At 45.5% G+C, this 19,011-nt stretch overlaps 1 protein-coding gene across 11 annotated transcripts in view; it reads left to right on the plus strand.

Annotated features, from left to right (window-relative positions):
- Positions 1 to 19,011, plus strand: part of PPP2R5C (protein phosphatase 2 regulatory subunit B'gamma) — a 140,457-nt gene that overhangs the window by 60,042 nt on the left and 61,404 nt on the right. The window lies entirely within an intron of this gene.

A 19,011-nucleotide genomic window follows, 5' to 3' on the forward strand; every position in this document is an offset into this window, starting at 1 on the left:
CTCCAAAATGTTTGTTTCTGAAGTCTCAAGATTTGTCATAAAAAGCTACTTGAATTCTGTATTCTGTTTTGTAATTATTACAGTTTTATGTAAAAATGTTTAGAGGCCGGCCCCATGGCTGAGTGGTTAAGTTTGTGTGCTCCGCTTCGGTGGCCCAGGGTTTCGCTGGTTCGGATCCTGGACGCAGACATGGCACCGCTCATCAGGCCGCGCTGAAGCAGCATCTCACATGGCTCAACTAGAGGGACCCACAACTAAAAATATACAACTGTGTACTGGGGGGCTTGGGGGAGAAAAAGGAAAAATAAAAAGTCTTAAAAATGTTTAACGTGATGTGACAGCATTGTAAAACTGATATCTGGGAAGCATATCATGTTTACCCTGTGGCTTTGTGCTCCCCCAGAATGCATGCCCCAGTTTAAAAGGCCGGGGTGGGGAGAAACCTGCCTGTTAAGCCCTTGTGTTTGTAAAGGTGATTTCTTTGACTGTCGGCCGTCTAACCTCTGCCTCTCTTTTCTCTTGATTCTCAAAATAGATTTAGGTCTTGTCAATCTTGACCATCAAAAAGATTTAATTCTTACAGGATGAAATCCATTTCATTCCTCAAGTTATCTATTTTTGGAAAATCAAGTTCTTGGCCAGGGAGCACAGGTACCTAGCTTATCCAGGTACAGGTGTACCAAAGGTCACGATCCAGGGTCAGTGGTTTTCAAGCACCTGTGCTGCTCTGTGGCAAGGCCTTTTACCTGTCCAAGGCAAAAATAGAGATGATGTAGTGTGGGTTTTTCATAAAGCTAAATTTATTCAGTTTGCAAGACTATCCTTTATTCTGTTCATCCTTTTTGGTGTTAAAATATCTTTTCTGTTATGATATTTTTAAACGTTCTTGTTTGTTAGAGTGGTAAGCTAAGTCAGTTTTCAAGATTCTTTGCAAAATTTTACTAGTCTGTGAAATCCTAATTCCAGAACATCATTTTAAACCACAAATCCCAGATTTTTCCCTTGTTTACATTTAGAATTACCACATAATACTTCAGACAATTTATGTAACTTAAAAGCCCATTTTTTAGTCATTTTATGTGAAATGTCCAGAAAAGACAAATCCGTAGAGACACAAAGCAGATTAGAGGTCGCCAGGGTGGAGAAGAGGGCTTGGAGAGCGATTGTTCCGAGGGCACAGGGTGGTGTTCTGGGATAAGGAAAAAGTTTTGAAACTAGAGCGGGCGGTTGTACAACATTGTGAACGTACTAAATGCCACTGAATTGTACACTTTAAAATGGGTAATTGTATGTTATGTGAATTTCACCTCAATTTTTTTTAAAGCTCATTTTATTCAATGGTGTAATTATATATAAGGCTAGAAAGTAGGAGGGGAGAGTGTTTTATTCGGGTTATATAAATTCAGGTGAGTTTAGGATGTGTTACTCACACACAGAGACACATAGATGTTATCAATTTGTGTCTCTAAGCATAATCATTAGAAGCTGGTTAGGCAGACAAACTTGTGCTTTGGGACAGTAGGAAGGTATGTTTAACACACCATTGAGGCTCTGAGATATTGTTTATTCTCACCCCAGAAACAATATACATTCACCAACTTTTTCCAACCTTTCACACTGGAAACTTGAAGTTTTGAGACCACTTTCAGGAGAAATCTGAATAAAGTTTTTCTGATTGCTTTGTCTGGTGGCCCTGTGCTCAGTGTTTACAGAGACGCTGGCCACCGTGCTGAAGGGGTTGGGCCAGTTCTGTCCTGTAAACTTGGAAAGGGGAGCATGTGGTTTGTCCTCCCTGCCTCCATAAAAGGACCTACGTTGTTTTTAAGTAAGACTCCTTATTATGAATTCTGACTACAGCATTTTTTTAGACTTTCTTTCTCTGCTGCTTCCAGAAGGAAACCCACAGCAGGGAATTGCTGAGTTAGAGCCCCACCTGGACTTGGGGTTCTGTGGCGACCCACACACTCACTGCTGTTCAGGTTTCTTGATTGCCTGAAATAATTGAGCTTGTCGCCATGACTTCAGTTAAAACATTGATTGTGCTTTACTTTTAATAGAACGTTAAGATCTCTTATAATATTCCATAAAGTTAGATTTTTTTCAAGGAGGATGATTTTTCCACTGAACTTTGAGTCTGTGTTTGTAAATGTGTTGTGTTTTGTCAGCATTGAGGTGGTTTTCCGTGCGTCATCCGTGATCACAGAGGGACAGTCTCAAGCACTCTGGTCATACAGGGGGAAGAATTCAGACACTTGGCTCCACGCGGCAGCACTTCCTGACCCCCAGTCTGCCACCCCCATCACTGTTAAGTGGCGCCTTCAAATTGCATTTCTTCCTGACGAGCAGCTCGTTCCTGCTTTTGTGGTTTTGTTGTTGTTGTCATTGTTGTCTTCTATTTTGCAGTATTGAAACTGCACTCCTGGAAACTGAACACTGGTTTAGTGTCCACAGTGACAAGAAAGAAAAGTTTTCAGAAGTCGTTTCTGTTTAGTCCTCTGCTGACACTGCTTGGCTTCCTTGCCTCCTAAGAGCAAGAGCTGCAGTGAGAACATGCGTGGTTTATCCGAGCATCAGAGTCTGTGAATATCATTGTTGTAAAGAAAACCTCTGCTGTCCTCAGGCCTGTCGTCGAGGCAGAGCTCAGTTAGATAGCTTTATGACTCAAAGAAAAACTGAAATGTAATTCCTGAAAATGCCAAATTGTTCTCCCAGTCGCTCTTCAAGACTCAATATGCTGCAGTCCGTAGGACAGAGAGAATTTCCAAATCCATTGAGGTTTTTGTTATCCAGTCATATTTTACAACCCCTGTAACATTTTATTTCAGTGAAATCTTCCGTTATCACGAGTAGAGCTGCGTAGGATTCATGAACCGTACGCTGCTCTTTCCAAACGAGACCAGGGTTTCACTTAAAGTAACAGAGGATGGTCTTCCTGGGGACCGCGCGCAGATTCTCAGTTGTGGCTCTGGAAGTTCTGACCTGATTCAGGCCTGCTTGGAGGCTGACGACAGCCCAGCGTTGGCCCAGATCATCGTAAACGAGAGCAGCAGAGAATTCACCCCAGGGAGGGCTCCCGATGGGACGCGGCTGAAAGGATACTGTGGCAGGCTTTGTCTCTGTGCTACACACACATCGGGTGAAGTGGATCATTTCTAGCAAAGGGATTTACTTAAAATTTAACATGATTGTGTTATTCTATAGAAGAAAACATGTTTACTATTAGGTTGGGTCAAATTGTAGCTCTCGTATCAGATACTTGAGTTTAAAGGTGTAAATGGAAAATTCAAGTCTGCAAAGCAGGGAACACTGAGATAAGCGAGAGAGCCTGCCCTTGGGGAGTTTCAGTCTAAGAATGATGAGAAGAAAACATAAATATCCACAATGGAAGGTCAGATGAATGCGGCACTTGCTGGGCACCAAGAGGATGAGGAGATGCTGAATACATGTTTACCATCAGGCGGCATTGCTGGGCACCTGGGCTTTCAGCAGTTGGGATGGGGGGCAAAGGGGAACTTGGCAGAACAAAGCGCACGCATGGTGAGTAAATGGCAGGGGTCACCGGTAGTGGGGGCCAGGGTGGATGTATGGCCATGTTGGGGCCTTATGTAAGTATACCCATCCAGCACACATTTCTAAGCACTTTTATGTCCAATACCTGTCATACACGGGTGAAAAAGATGAGCCAACAATCCATGTGCAAATAACAACAATGCCGTGTGTATGTGCAGGAATGGCAGCTGTGCAGGGGTATTAACAGAGCCCAGAGGAAGGGCACTTCGCTCAGCTTTGGGGGAAAGAGGTGTGGTGTTTGTTTTGTTTGTTACACCACAAATGACATATTGTCCTTGTTGGTATTTATGATATCTTAGTGTGTAAGACGTGCTGATATATTTATATACAATATTCATATTTTGGCTACTTCCAAAAAAGAATTTGATATGGCCTAAAATATTAGAACACATGCAACACTATATCAATGGAAAAAAATTTACCAGAAGCCAGTTTGGAGGGCTAATTCAACTTTTGAATGGAGTTATTCAACACAGTTTCAGAAAAAAATTTATGCTCTGAATGGGCCAATAGGCATAGCATCTTTTTAAGCTTCCTTTTAATTTGTGATGCTAAAACCATTGCAGGTGCACAAAGGAAGAACTTGCCTTCCTCTTTGATTTGTAAGATGAGACATGCCACCTTCTCATTTACGTTCTTTAAATAAGTAGAATTAGTCTTTATTTACACTGGTTAAAGTTGAGTTTAATTTGTCCAACGACATTGTTATTTTAGTCGCAATATTATGATGTAGATTTGAAGGCAAAACTTAAAAGAACTGATTGATCACTGGGATCGATGGAGAGAGTCTAATACTGGGCTCCTGGATTGTAGTATTTCATTTATAAAACCAAAGACTGGCAGGGGATCGGCAAAGGCTGAGAGGAGTTGTCTGTCAGTCTGTCCTCTCAACGAGACAAACAGATGTACCACAGAGGTAGAATGATCTTCTTGCTCCTCATTCAGGGCCATGGATGGAGACCAAAGCCTGCACTTTGTTAACGAGTGATGTCAACATAAAAATCTGTAAATTAGGCAAAATAGGCGATTTCTTGTTTTGTTCTTCCCTTTATACTGCAGGGTAGCCCCAGATTCCAAGTGTGGTAGACACACACTGCTGGTGACACAAGAGATGATTTTAAGTGATTCAGAGTTCAACATTTTAATAATTATATATTGATGAATATAAAAATGTATAATTAGCATGTCAAATCCATGATTTCTTAGGTTATTATTGCTTAGGACGGGGCTTAGCAAAAAGTATATCCATTTAAAGAAAAACACCAATAATAGCACAGCTGTGCACAGCTGTGGGCCAAAATTGAGAAGGTGTTGGTGAATGCCCACAGTGTGGGAAACCCTGGGATGGCCCACGCTGTGTCCATTCCAAGAAGACTGTTCTGAAGAGCCTTCCAGTCTCTTCTGTCTGGTTCCAAGCACAGGAGCCTCAGGGGAGCAGGACTGGGGGACTGAAGAGTCTGGATTCTGGCAGCCCTGGGGGAAGGGGCCACCAACAGCTCAACTTGCCCGTCTGTCACTTCTGTCCCCGCTCTGTCGTTGCCTGATCTCTCCCTCCAGTTCCCACCTTGGCTGTCACAGCCACTTTGTGCCCTGTCACTGGGTAATTTCTCTGCATATCGCTTAGCTTTTTCTCAAGCAAGGTACTTAACCTTCTGAGTAGCTTTCTGCATTTGCAAAATAGGAAATAATAACGCATCTCCCTCATGGAATAGTTGTGGGTGTTCGATGAGATGAGCCGTACAAGCCCTTGGCACGGAGTCTGGAACATAGTAAAATTGATAACATCAGCAGTGACCATGATTTGATCTACCCAGGTCTTCCCATATTTCCAAATTCAGATTCCAGTTAGTGAAAACTGATTGTTGGTAGCTTCAGTTTTCAGGAGAAAAGCTTTGACTTGGCCATAGCCTTGTCCTCAGATAAGTTGTTTACTCAAGCTGCCTGGGAATGGGGTCCAGGTGTCAGAGAAGCCTGCAGCCTGGTCTGCCCCTCTTGTCCATGGTGGGCTGGCCGGCACTGGGCACTGCTGTAAGTGGCCTGTGCTGGGGCTTCATTAGCGTGAGCACCGAGGCAGAGCTCCCATGCTAGGAGGCTTCTCGGCCCTGCTGGTGGTGGGAAGTCTTGGCCAGCTTGGTCAAACCAAGCAGATGCTTTAATAAGATAGGGTCACTGAAGGTCAGCTAGGAGATTCCAGACTCTGTAAGTTTAGCAGAAGTTGTGACAGGATCACACAGTTGCCTAAAATCACTGATTTAATCATGTAGTTTGATAATTCTTCAGAAATTACCACCCTGGGGAACCACTGTTCTTAATTTTGCGTTCATTCCTGTCTCTGGTCCTCTAGCCCAAAAGACCCCTCCCTTGCATTTCATCTGGTTTCTTTTGGAGAGGACACGGTGTGGTGGAGCAAGAGGACTGAGTTTGAATTCCATCTCTCCCAACTGTCAGGTCCATGACTGTTCCACGCGGAGTTTTCCCGAGGCATTGTTAAAGGAGCGGGCAGCATCGTGTTTGTAAATATGCTGTCAGAAACATCAGAGTACAATAAGTATGTTTTTGTTTTAAATTTTCTCTCTAGCATGGCTGGGAGTGCTTTGGTTTTTACTTCCCATCTTCACTGAATCCAGAGTTTAAAAGTGATCTGTTCCTCTGATCGACCAAACACAGTTGGTCCAGTGGGGAGAGTTACATCACACATGAAGGGTCACCTTGAGAGTCTGAGCAGAGTTTCTGTGTGTTGACTTGCACCCCAGAAGCCTGTCTCTGGAACTGGGGCGCCCTTGACTTCGTCTGGTCCTCGTTGTCGACGCGCTCAGGACGTTGAGGTTGTCTGTGAGGTTAGAAGCAGCGATGGCAGTCCTGACGCCAATTTCGAGCGGAAGTGGTCTTTTCAACCTAGACGAAAAATAGTCTTCTCAAAAAAAAGGAGATGAAGAAAGATCAGGACATTAAATAATCTCTTCATTAGGCATTTAAGTGTGGCTCTTGATATCCCACAGGCCACCAGTGGTTGAGTTGAGTAAGTGTTTTCCTCTCTAGTTCAGGTAGCTGTTCCAGGAAAAATAGCTCAAGGAGAATTCTCTTCCCAGACTCAGTGTTTAGTGGGTGAAACTTCAGAGGCCCATTGCCAGTCCTGGCAGCCGAGTCTCTTAAAATTAGGAGGTCATATAATGCACGATTGGGGCCATTCCTACAAAAGATTTATGCACTAAGATACCAGTTTTGTCTCATCGGGGATCTGGATGGGAATTAGAGGAGTGAATCTTTATGTCCTGGGAAAATCAGAAATTAACCCTTTAGTTGACTACCACTACCCTTTCCTCTCCCAAGATGACTCTGTTGAAAAGCTATAAGAACAAGTCCTCAAATCTTGGACAGTCGCTTTCTGATACTCAGCTCACTCGTGAGCACGTGATGAAACTGCTTCAGAGCAGGGCGGGAAGGTCTGGCGGGATCTTCTGTTTTGCTTCCCTTTCTTGCCAGGTTCCTGGAGAAGCGTTTTACTTTTAAGAGCGTATTCAGAGCACATGCACAGTAAGGGAAAAAGGCAGCCTTTGTCTTTTGGGCTTTGGGTCTCTGATTCCAGCCTGTCTGATGGGCCGATGGCCCCAGAGCTCTTCCTCATAGTGCAGGGACAGGGCTCCTTGGCCGGGCCGTCTCAGGAAGACTGTCTGGCAGGTGCAGTGAACAGCAGTGTGCTGTGGCCGAGGAGCCAGGGGAGGTGGGAGGAGGGCGGCCTGAGGGGTAGGCGTCAGCCGAGAACTTGTAGGTGAATTACACCAGGGAGCTGACACAGTAGAAGGAAAAGTTGTTGATTTGGATATTTGGTTGGTGGTCATGTTATTAAGTCAGACTTGGTGTTAAGGCAAAATCCCAGACATTTGACACTTGGCCTAGAGGGTTCCTTTGTAAGTCCCACCTTCTCGTCCTTGATGTTGGGCTGTGGGGAGCTTGGCCCGGGTCACAGTGGTTTGTATGATGCACTACTGGTTTTAATTCACAGGTTTTTTTCATTGAAGAGTTTTAAGGTCTTAGAAGTAATACCTTGTTAAGATTTCTGAGGTCTGTTGGGGGACAGACACAATCTTTATCTTTATCAGGAACTGTGACCACCCTGGGAGGTTTGGAAGGACTCCTGGCCTGCTGGACAGTGCCAGGGTGGAGGCCAGAACTGTCCCCTCACAAGGGTGCTGCTTGTTCCTGCAAGCCATCGAGAGTCTCTGAAGCCACACTGCCTGGGCTCAGACACCAGCCCTGTCACTTCTGAGCCATGTCACCTTAACCTTTGTATGGATCCATTTCCTTGCTGTATAATGGCTACCCTTCTCCTCAGTGTGGGGTTGTGAGGAGTTATAGTAATACTGAGCACAGAGTTAGTACTCAATAATGCGAGCTATTAGTATTCCTTAAAAGAATTAAAAGTGAAAATCATACAGAAAATTAGTGAGATAAAATATGATGGAAAATTAGATTTTCAAAATTGTTTAAGAATTCTTCAACCCCAAGCAAAACTAAGAAGCTTAGACTTCCAGCTAAAAGCAACTAAAATGCTCCAAGCAGTTGAATCCACAAAGCTGAACGGGTTTCGTCTGAGCTGCGGATGGAGCCCTAAAGCTGGAGTCCCCTGACGGGCAGCTGTAGCCCCGCGGAGAGCGGGCACCCAGGCCCCCCAGCAGCAGGCGAAGGCTGCCCTGCCCTCCTCTTTCTCTGCTCCCAACCTGCCAGCCTTTAGACTAAACTCAGTTTCTAGGATCGCACACACATTTATAGCTAGTTTTTGTGACATTCAATCAGGATTGTAAGTGAGTCATTCTGTTATTTTGGAAATGTGTATCTCAAGGATCTGAAGATAGTTCTTTAGGAAAATGCTATTTAAACTGAATAAACTTGTTTAAATATAATATCTCAATGTTAAACGTCTGGGGTGTCACATACATTTTTCTAGGCTAGCAAAATTTAAGGATTATTTCCTTAATTTTACAAGTTACCTTTACCCTTTTATATACACTACTGTATATAACAAACAAACATGGTTCTTCTAACTTCAGCTTTAAATCCTAAAATGAGATTGGTAATAAATAAGAAGAAATAGAGAGAGAGTAAAGCTATGTTAGGCAGTTACAAAAGAAAAGCGGAGGTCATGATGTTGATAGTGGGCAAAGCTGAATTCCAGGCAAAGATTCAGTGAGGCAGGGTTGCTTCATCTCGCTGGGACGGTCGACCTGCCGTGAATGGGTGTGGCCCGATGGTTTAACGTCAAGAGCTAGAGGGCCAGTAGGACAGAACTGATAGGACTCCCCGGCCTGGCGCAGGTCAGGTGGTGGCTGCAAGTTAGCACGATGAGCCAGGAGAGGCTTCAGAGAACAGTGCTCATGAAGTTTTCGATTTAACGTATAATACAGTTCACAGAGAAAACCTCTGTGATTTCCAGAAAGTTGAAATAAGTGGAAACCATATTCTCTCATCATAATACAATAAAAATAGGAATAAATGCAGAGGTAGAAACCAGGCCTCCTCAGGCAGAGGGGTGTCGCTTCTGGCGCGGCACCAGCTGGCACTGCCGCCTGGGCCCCCACCCTGCCAGTGGCTCCTTCTGTTCACGGTTCAGCCCGGTGTCCTTTCCATAGCCAGGACTCCAGCCCGTACCCCATCACGAGGGTTTCTTTCCTAAAGTGGTTTTGTTTGTTGGCTTTTTGGGTTTTGTTTTGACTTGCTTGTTTCCCCACTTGAGTGGAACCTCCGTGAAAGCAGAGACCTTACCTGTCCTGCAGAAAGTTCATCCTCAGAGTCAGGAGCGCTGCCTGCACGCAGGAGACTGAACAATATTGTCGAATGAACTTAATAATGATACCTATGTTGCAGGGACCGTTGCCAGCCTTTTACGTCTGTCGTCTCAGTTACTCCTCCGTTCACCCTTGAAGGAGGTACTGTCAGCGTCCCCCTTGTGCTACTGGGGGGACAAAGCCCAGGCTTCGCACACTGCCCGAGAACTGACAGCCGGTGAGGAGGAGGACAGAGATTGGAGCCCAGGCTGTCTGACTCAGGCGGTGTTCTCATGTTCTGAACCACAGAGGTCTCCAGTGAATGAATGAATGAAATAAGGCGACGGCCTACGGAGTTAATGTGTAAACGTAGTTATTAAATAAGAATGAAAAGAAATTATTTAAACACTTGAAAAGATAGAAAAGGACCAAAATGAATTAAATAATTACTGTATTTTATGAAGACAGAGCAGAAATGAATGAGTTAGGAAACTGAAGGAAAAAAAAAAGAAACCCAAGAGCTAGTTTTGGAAGAGGGGTGGGCAGCGGGGCCCCCAGCTTCCCTGGTGAAGGAGGAGAGAAATCACAGTGTACAGGAAATATTCAGAGGTCAAAGGAAAATAAGTGGGAGCATCTCAATAAATCTGAAGATGGCATTTGGTAAAATTCAACTTCCATTCCCGATTTGTGGTTTGTTTTTAATTTTTTTAAATAATTTCAAATTTATAGAAAGTTGAAGAATGATGTAAAGAATTTTCTTTATCAAGTTTCACCCATTTGTCAACGTCTTGCCACATTTGCTCTGTTGTTTCTCTCATGTCTGTGTTTATGACCAGTGAACATGGGGGTCTTACCAGCTCCTCCTCACCTCAGGGCCCTGAGTTTCTTTTGCCTCGGTCCTCCCAGGAGACTGTTCCTGTCTTCTCGAAGGGAAGGGAGACCCTAGATGCAGGGCTCATCTCTTTGGATTTCTGTTGTCTTTCTTCTTGATCCCTCACTGTTCTGTAAGTTCCTTGCTGCCTTCAAACAGCTTTTGTTTGTTTGTTTTTTGGTGAGGAAGATTAGCCCTGAGCTCACATCTATTGCTGATCTTCCTCTTTTTCCTTGAGAAAGATTGTCCCTGAGCCAACATCTGTGCCTGTCTTCCTCTATTTCATCTGTGAGATGCCGCCACAGCATGGTTTGGTGAGTAGTGTGCAGGTCCGCTCCTGGGATCGGAACCCATGAACCCCGGGCCACTGAAGTGGAGCACGTGAACTTAACCACTGTGCCAGCAGGGTGGCCCCCAGTTTTGGGGTTTTTTTAAACTATTTTCTCAAGCTTTTCTTGCTGCTTCAGTGGGAGGTTGACTGCTACCTACTCTGCCATTTCCAGAAGCAAAGTCCCTGGTGGTTGGAAGCTGACGCTTGCTCGGCTCTCCAGAGGAGAGATCCGTCATTTTGTACTTACAGGGAGCAAAGGGGTCCTCAGAGAACAGCTATTCGGTACCTGTCCAGCAGTCCTCTGCACCCCTGCTTCATGGTGCTGTGACCATCCTTACCAGCAGGGCCTATGGAGCTTCACAGGCACACCCCAGGTTGCTTCTCCACCGTCCCAGGGCCGCAGCACTGCCCTGCCATCCCTCTCTCCCAGGCTGTCTGGCCTGCCTCCCTCCACCTGCTCGCCAGCCCGGCAGTCTCGTTGCCTTGAAGGTATAAGCCCTTTACAAAATTCACTGCTTTTTTTAGTGAGGTTTTAGAAGGGAGTAGAACACATAAATGTGTTCCATCTTCCTCTGTTATCATAAATTAAAGCATTGTGTATAATGTTATATTTTTAAATAAAGAACACCATGAAAATTGAGTTTGACTTATTAAATTATAGCACACATGTACAGTCAAGTTCCAAACAATTAAAAGTGATGTTGGTCTATTTATTGATCTATGGGCTGTTCTTGACATAGGCTTAAAGTGAAAAACAGGACCCCGTGAAGCGCAGTTTTCAGTAGCTCATTGTATGATTCGGCACACTTGTGTACAGAGAGACCCTCCCCCACTTAGGAAGACGTACATCAAAATGCCAACAGTGCTTCTCTGAGTATTCCTTTCTTATGTTGTTTGGATTTTTTTTATTTTACAGTAAGCGTATATCATTTTTCTGAAAAAGATCTTCAAAAATATGTAATACATGCTAATACATCGTATGTTAGCAGTTGAATACCACGTTCAAGTTGCATTTAAAGACCAATGGTCGACTGTCCACAGAGAGAAAGATTTCACATAGAGGTTTAAGCCCTTGGCTTTTTCTGTGTTCCTCCCTGTGGTACTCACTTAATAAGTTCCTCAACTGGATTAAAAAGAATAACCACACTGTTCCTCCCCCATTTCTGTCCTGAGACCCTGTAGTATTTTCATCTCCTCCCCTCTCGAGGAATTGCTGCAAGCACGCTAGGCTGTGAGAGAAGCACTCTCACAGTCCTGTAGAGCCAGAAGGAACCTTATTTCTCAGATGTGGAAACGGAGGCCCAGAAATGTCAAGCAGCTGGTCACAACTGGTTCACGGCGGTCTCCTGCTGCCCTCGTCTGCTAGCCGCTTTCCAATTTTATTTATCTTCTTAGCCATGTGAGCTTCCAGCACCCTGACAAAAGAAACTAGCGCCACCATAATCCTTTATAAACCTATCAAACTTTAAGGATATTTTCCCGTTCAAATCTAGTTATGCCATAAATTGATAGTACTAAAACGTCCGTGAACTCGTCGGAGAGATTGGCTGCTCCGTGACCTGGCAGGCACACGTGCCGTAATTGGATTTGGGGTTCGTTGAGCCTCTTTCAGGGCACGGCACTGTTCTAAGAACCAGAACAGGGCAGCGCGGTCGCCGTGCTGTTTGCCAGCACATCCACATAATTGTGTTATGCGCAACCAGACGCAGTCAGATTGAGATGCCGCCTTTTGTTCAGTACAAATTTAGTTGCTGAGTGCAGTGCATTAGTGGCCTGCTTGGAAATGCCTGGAGAGGATGCAGAACGTTGCTTCCGTAATGGACATTTTTGAGGGATAGAAGCATAAACAAGATTGAGAGAGAGAAGCCAACAAGGCACTGCCTGTGGTTAACAAAAAACGAAAACAAGGAACGTTTACTGAGGACATGCTCTGTTTCAGGCGCTAGTCTAAGCACACCACACCTGTTAGTTCACAACAACCCCACCAGGTAGTTATCCTCATTTTCTAGTTGAGGAAAAGAGAAGAGCTTTTCCTTTTGGGCTTTCTCCCAAAAAGAGAAAGCCTCCTGCCCGAGGTCACTAAGGTGATGACAGGTGGAGCTGGGACTCCAGCCCCTGTGTTCCCGCTTTCCGCTGAGTTCTTTAATGTCCTTGTCCTGCTGTGGCCTTGTGTCTGGGGGCTTCATAAATATTGGTAAGTGAAGGGTTCACAGTTGGAAACGAGGGGACAGCTGCATCTAGTAATGACCTCAAAGTGCCATGAGCATAAGTTGTTTCGATTTAACTATAAAACTTGGACCACAAAGAACAAATCTTTGAAAGTACTTTGTATGAAAACCTAGAATTTAGAGGACTAGATATGGAGGTTTCTGAACTGCACTAGCTCAGGTCGCCAAATTCTTCTATGGCTCCAACATTGGAGAACGTGGAAGCTGGCTCATCTTTGGGCCGTGCCCTGCCCCGGGCCCTGGGCCCCGCAAATGCTCTCTGTCCAGACAGGTGCCTCCACTGGTGGGTGCATTAATGTGGTGGTCTCTTCTCATATAGTCCTTCTGACTTCAAATGTAGAGACAGTTGAGAGTTCCTGGGAGGCGAGGCCAAGGGAAGGGCCTTTTGAGGGGGGACCCTTTGAGACCATCTGGGGCAGCAGACCAGGCCATGGGGCAGAGCCCTGAGCCCAACCAAAGGCTGTATCGTGCTGTCCCCACGGCCTGCTCAGGCTTAGTCTTGAAGGAGGAGCACGCTTATCCTGTCCCATCCTGTGCCTGCCCTGCCTCAGAGACGGCTGAGGCTGCAGCTCCCCCACGGAACTTCTTGTGTGTGCCTCTCCTCTTGCTATCCCCAGGTCCCCACCAGAGCCCTCATTATACCAGCAGATTGTCCTCCTTGCCAAACCCTGCTGCATCAAGAAAATAGGAATGGAATGGAAGTATGTACATAGATGATTTGAAGCATAATCTCAGTTTCCTGTGCTATTTGGGATGAAATATGTAGAAAAGGATTAGGTAAATGTCTTTCAACACACCTCCAAACACTAGAGTGTTTCTTGGTTTAACTAGTAATAAAAACATCGAATATTTAGATAGCATATCCTTCTCCAAGGGCGAAACGAACCTTTTAGTCAACTCCTTGGATAACGCACTAAATGTATTACAGTTGTGCGCGATTGAGGGCGTGTGATGTGATTGGGCGGATGGTGCGTGTAGTCCATGGCCAGATTTTCTCGGTGCACGCTTGCCTCCCTTTAAAAGAGAAAGGCGGGGAGCTGATGCGCTCCAGATCGGTTACCTCGCTTAATGGTTTGCTTTACTGGGTTCGTGAGCCACGACTGGAGAGTTTCCAGAAAAACTGGGAGTGGGCAACGAGCCTGGTTTTGACCTTCAACTGTGTGCTCCGTCCGAGGACCCACCCAGACTCGCTACCTCAGCCATGACATCCCTTATGATGAGGGATGTGGGGGAAGGACGTGTTGTCGAGCCGTGTGTCACCACTAATTACCCCTGCCACTTGCAGAAAGGGGCCCACGTCTGAGGGAACGTGGGCTTGGGTGTGCACGTAGCGCTGCCTGGCAGCCCAGGATTGCCCTCCAGTTTCATGGATATGGGACCAGGCCCATGCCTGGTCACACCTGGCAGGCACAGGTGGACAGACCTGCTGCAGGCCCGTCTTCCTACCACAGCAGCTGTCTAGTTTTTCTGTCTTATGGTATCCAAGCTCTGAGTTAAAATCCTTCTCTTTATAATTTATGTATTATTTGAGAGAGTAAAGTGCCAGGCTTAAGCAGTGCAGAAGTTTTCCATTTAATTTATGCTTCAGGATTCTATCTTGTCCCTCCACGCTGGGTATCCCGTTGGCCCGGCCTGAGAAGCACCATGTCCAAGAAGAATGTCTGTCCCATGGGAGATGCACCTGCACAGGACTGTGGACATCATTGATTATGAACACCTGCAGTTTTGTCCTTGTCGACATCATTAGTTTGTATGTGACACATGTCGCGTGCCTGTTGTTTTTTGGGGGTGTGGTGGAGGTGGAGGATGCTGTGCCCCCTCCTCGCCTCTGCATTCCTCCCCAAACAGCAGCTCGATTACAGTTCCATGTCAGAGCCAGCCAGAAAGCCCCCACGGGAGGCTTGTCTTGTCCCCAGGAGGGCATAGGCCACTCCCTGCCATGCATGCCACTGGGCCCTTGGAGACAGGAGGAGCTGTCATCCGTCTTTATTGGCTGCTGTCTTTAATACTGTTGGCCTCTTAGGGATTAGTTGCTGGCCAGATAAGATGAAGACTGGAACCCAGCATGAGGAAACATTAACACTAATTATACTAATCCTAGAGGGGCAGGGTGGTGGGCATGTGTGGAGATGAGAAGGTTGGCAGCTCCCAGGAGGGGGGCCTAGTGGGCTCCAGCACTGGTATTTATCTGCTTCACCCCCCACCCAAGGGTGCACGCGCATGCGCGCGCGCACACACAGACACACACACACACACACGGTCCCTGATTTCGTGGTTCCCCATATGTGTTGTGGTGCCTGTGTCACTCTAGGGCCCCATTCCCAGGGCACTCTCTGCAGGTCCTGGCATACAGGCCCTCGAGGCTTATTTGATTGTGTCCTTCATCAATCCTTCCTGCTGCAACTCTGGGCCAGACATCCTGTGTGAGGAGCCCAGAATTCATCACGAGAGAGCTGTGTCCAGAAAGAACCACTCATTTCTATTTGAGACACAGAGAAAGGAAGTAGAGAACATAAAATAAAAACTGGAAAAAAAAATGTGTGTATTTTCGGTATATCCTTCTCGCAACTCTACACTCTTCTGGCTGCTGGTAAACAGTAAAAATTCTGGAATCTTCCTTTGGCACTCTCTTATTTGTGAAATATAATAAAAGCAGTTACTTTTTCTGAAATGACACCTGCCCTTGTGCTTTAGGTGAATGAGCTGTTGGTCACCAGGTGCAGCAGTAGTATTTACTATTTCATCAGAAATGCTAGTCTAAGTGCGAGGTGAAGTGATATGACCAGAGTGATAGAACCAGAGGGGTTGAACATCTACCAATTGGTACTAATGGTGAATGTTCTACCTTGGTTCCCCACAAGGCATTCTAGACCTGAGTTCTTCAGCAAGAAATATACCATGTCTCAACAGATCATTCTATTTTAAATTTATGTCTTTCTTCCTAGGAGTTTAACTTTTCTTCATCTTTCCCTATAGAAACGCCAAGCTTCAAATTCAGCTAACATCTCTTGAGTTCCTCTTACATATCACCTGTACCAGGAGGTAGGGACGCATTCCGGAGTGTACATGTCTGTCTGCAAGAGGTGTTAGAGTTTACAGAACCTGAGGCTTGGAATGACGTCACGACTTCACCATGTTCTTATTCTGGCTGAGTCTAGACTAGAAATCAGTTCGTTTCTTTCTTGTGACTTCCTTCACTGAAAAATTCACGTGCCTTAATTAAGAGCTTTTCTGAGGAAACCAGGCTCTCCTGGCCTGCATCTTATCTCAGTCTGAGCGCACTCCTTCGGGCTGTCCTCACCCCACCGCCTTTCCCACCCAGTTCCTGATAGAGGCAGCCACTTCTCCACAAAGAGCTTGAATGAACTAGACCTTGGCTCCAGCCACAGCTTTTTGAAATGAAAATGTCTGCCTTATAAAATTATACTGTAATTTCATGAGAAGGGGATGGGGAGCTGGGGGTCAGTGGTGGGAAGATGTGAAGAAAGTGATTATCCCCCCATTCTGTGTATGCAAATGCAGAAAAAATGATAGGGAGGGAGAACCTCAAACACCGGGGAGGCGCGCCTCAGGTTTGTGGGGAAACCACTGGCGGTGGGATTTACACAAGATCCGCCGGTCCCCAGCCTTGGTCCTGGGCTGAGCAGCTCGTCTCCTTCAGGAAGGAGGATGTAAGCTTGGTGAATGTGTAGAATAAAGCTGGAACTGCAGAACTGGGATTTGAAAAGGGAACATTCATGAGGGATTTCGAGCCAGAGGTTGTCTCTAAATCGAAAGTGTCAAGATAGACGCAGCCAGCCAGTCTTAGGTGCCAAGTTTATATCCAGGTTAGTTTGGCAGGCAGCGCTTTCATTCTGCCCGAGTGCTGGGATTCCCCCAGGACTGGGAGGTGGCTGTCGGGATACTAAGGACGGGAAGGAACGCTGCTGCCTCTCCGTCAGTCGTCATCGTGTCTCTTGGAACCCACCAATCCAAGGAGAGTTGCTGTAGACAGCACTCAGCCTTCTTAAACCAGTGAACACTCGTAGGATAGTGACGGTGTTCTTGAGTCCTGTCTGCTTCCCAACACCAGGTGGTCGCTTCAGCTCTTTTGTGTCAGGTGGTATAGGCAGAACGTGAAGGGGGCACATGGGCTGTGTTTGAATGAAGTAATATCCTCTGAGAAACCCGAGCAGAGCACAGTATGTCTGAACGGTGAAGCTCAACCACCACATCTCATCAAATCTAAGACACTGCTGCTTGTAGGTGCACCATTTTCTAAGGATTACCAAGAAAGAAAGAGAAAACAACCATCACGTGAAAGATACAGTTGGATTTGGGGGATGTTAATATGGAAAACCTGTATCTTAGACTGGATAAAATGGGATACCTACCTTTTTACATTGGGAAAAATTTATTTTAACTTTGAAAATCATCAGCCAAGGTAGGAACAGTTTGAGAAGATTAACTCAGTTTTGAAATTATGTCAGTGCCAAGGGTCAGGGTAGAAGTTAATCAGCCCTGTCGCTTTGTCTACACAGCAGTGAACATTCCGTTCCGTTATGTTTATTGTGCTTTCTAGTTTAAAGGTTTGGAGTAGAGTAAGGGATCATTGTCACCAAAAACGATCCAGGCCAGGCCCCTGAGGAGCCAGAGCGTAGGTGTCGTGCCCCCTCAGGAGAAGACAGGGTTTAGTTCATAGACTGCAGTCTTGTCTTTGGAAGTAGAGCTTCTGGCATCTTAATTTCAATTGCTCTGCGTCACTTCTGAAGAGACCTTTCTTATCCCCAGATCCCGTTGTGTTGCTCGTCTTAAAAACCGTTTACAGTTCAAACCCATCTCCTCACAGTACTTGTCAGGTTTTCCCATCCGAGTACCTCTGCGAGTCCAGAGTGTTGAAATGCCTATTAGAGGGAATTTCTTTGAAGAACTTGATTTTATCTGAAGTTTATGTAGACTTTGCATTCTACTCTGATACACGTGTCCTTATTTTAATATAAATATGTTTTAAATTATGGTACCTGTCAGTTAAATTACCTGAATTTGTTTTCTTCTGATTGGTTTGTTCATTCAACAAATGTTTGAGGTCCCACTGTGCACTCGGCCAGTTTTAGATACTCAGGATAAAATGGTGAACAAGACAAAATCCGTCCTCTGTGAAAATTTAGGATTAAGAATCCACTGGGATTAGCTTAGGGTTTATAAAATGTAATCAGTATATTGTCCTCATTTAACGTTCTTTTTGAGGAAAACTGATTTTCCAGGAAAATGCCCCCTATTTAATGTGTCCTGTAACTTCATGGCCCTCTGATTTGAAGAGTGGGCACCTATGACCTTCCCTGCTGACGTGGCCTCGGTCCCTGCACCGCAGGCCTCAGCCTCCCGAACTGACGTGGCTCCTGCCTGCCCTTCAAGGCCAAGCTCGAGTGCCCTCCAGGAAGCCCTTCCCTGAGCCACATCCCCATCCCCGAACCCCAGGGCCCCGTCGCACCTCACGTGGCTCGTTCGTAGCACTTCTCCCATCTCACAGTCATAGTTTTTGTTTTTCTTTTAGATCAAGCATCATGTTTTAATTTATCTCATTAGTGCCTAGTACAATGCCTGGCGTGTGTGTGTTGGAAAATTTTTACATTAATTCCTTATGATACAGGCTACATTGTCGGGGTGGGGCCTACTCTGAGAACTCAGCTTCCACGTCTCAATTGTTTCACATAGGATGCTTTAGATCTATAAACAAGTCATACCACACTTTTCATCTTATACATTTGGGATCATGATTGTTGATCTTTTCTTTGAGAGAGGGAGAGAGAGAGAAACTTTATACAAATAGAAAAAAATTAGAGCTCACTTAGGACTTCATCTTGATTGGGAAATTTTTCAATTTAAAAAAAGGTATCAGAGCTTAAATTCTTCAACATAAACATTATGTAGAGGAACAGTAGGAGATGTGTTGGGATGGGGGGTGTGTGTGTCTTTCAGTCCCAAGTCGATCGAGGTTAGTTGGGAGGTTGTCAGTGTTGGTTCACCTACAGCCGTTTATGTCCACATGTGCCTGGAGTGTGCCCATGCTGCGCTCTGGGGACACAGGAACTGGCCACAGCGGCTGCCTTTGTGGGGAGAGATGGAGGCAGAGGATGCGTGTGGAGGAAGGAGACTCATATCTCACTGTGTGTTCTTGTGTGCTTTTGAGGGGTTTTTTGCCATGTGCGTGTATTCTGTAGCCTTTTTAACTTGAAATATAACTCACATACAGAAGCCTATAAAACACAT

The sequence above is a fragment of the Equus caballus genome, chromosome 24, assembly GCF_041296265.1.
Source record: "Equus caballus isolate H_3958 breed thoroughbred chromosome 24, TB-T2T, whole genome shotgun sequence".
Taxonomy (NCBI): Eukaryota; Metazoa; Chordata; class Mammalia; order Perissodactyla; family Equidae; genus Equus; species Equus caballus.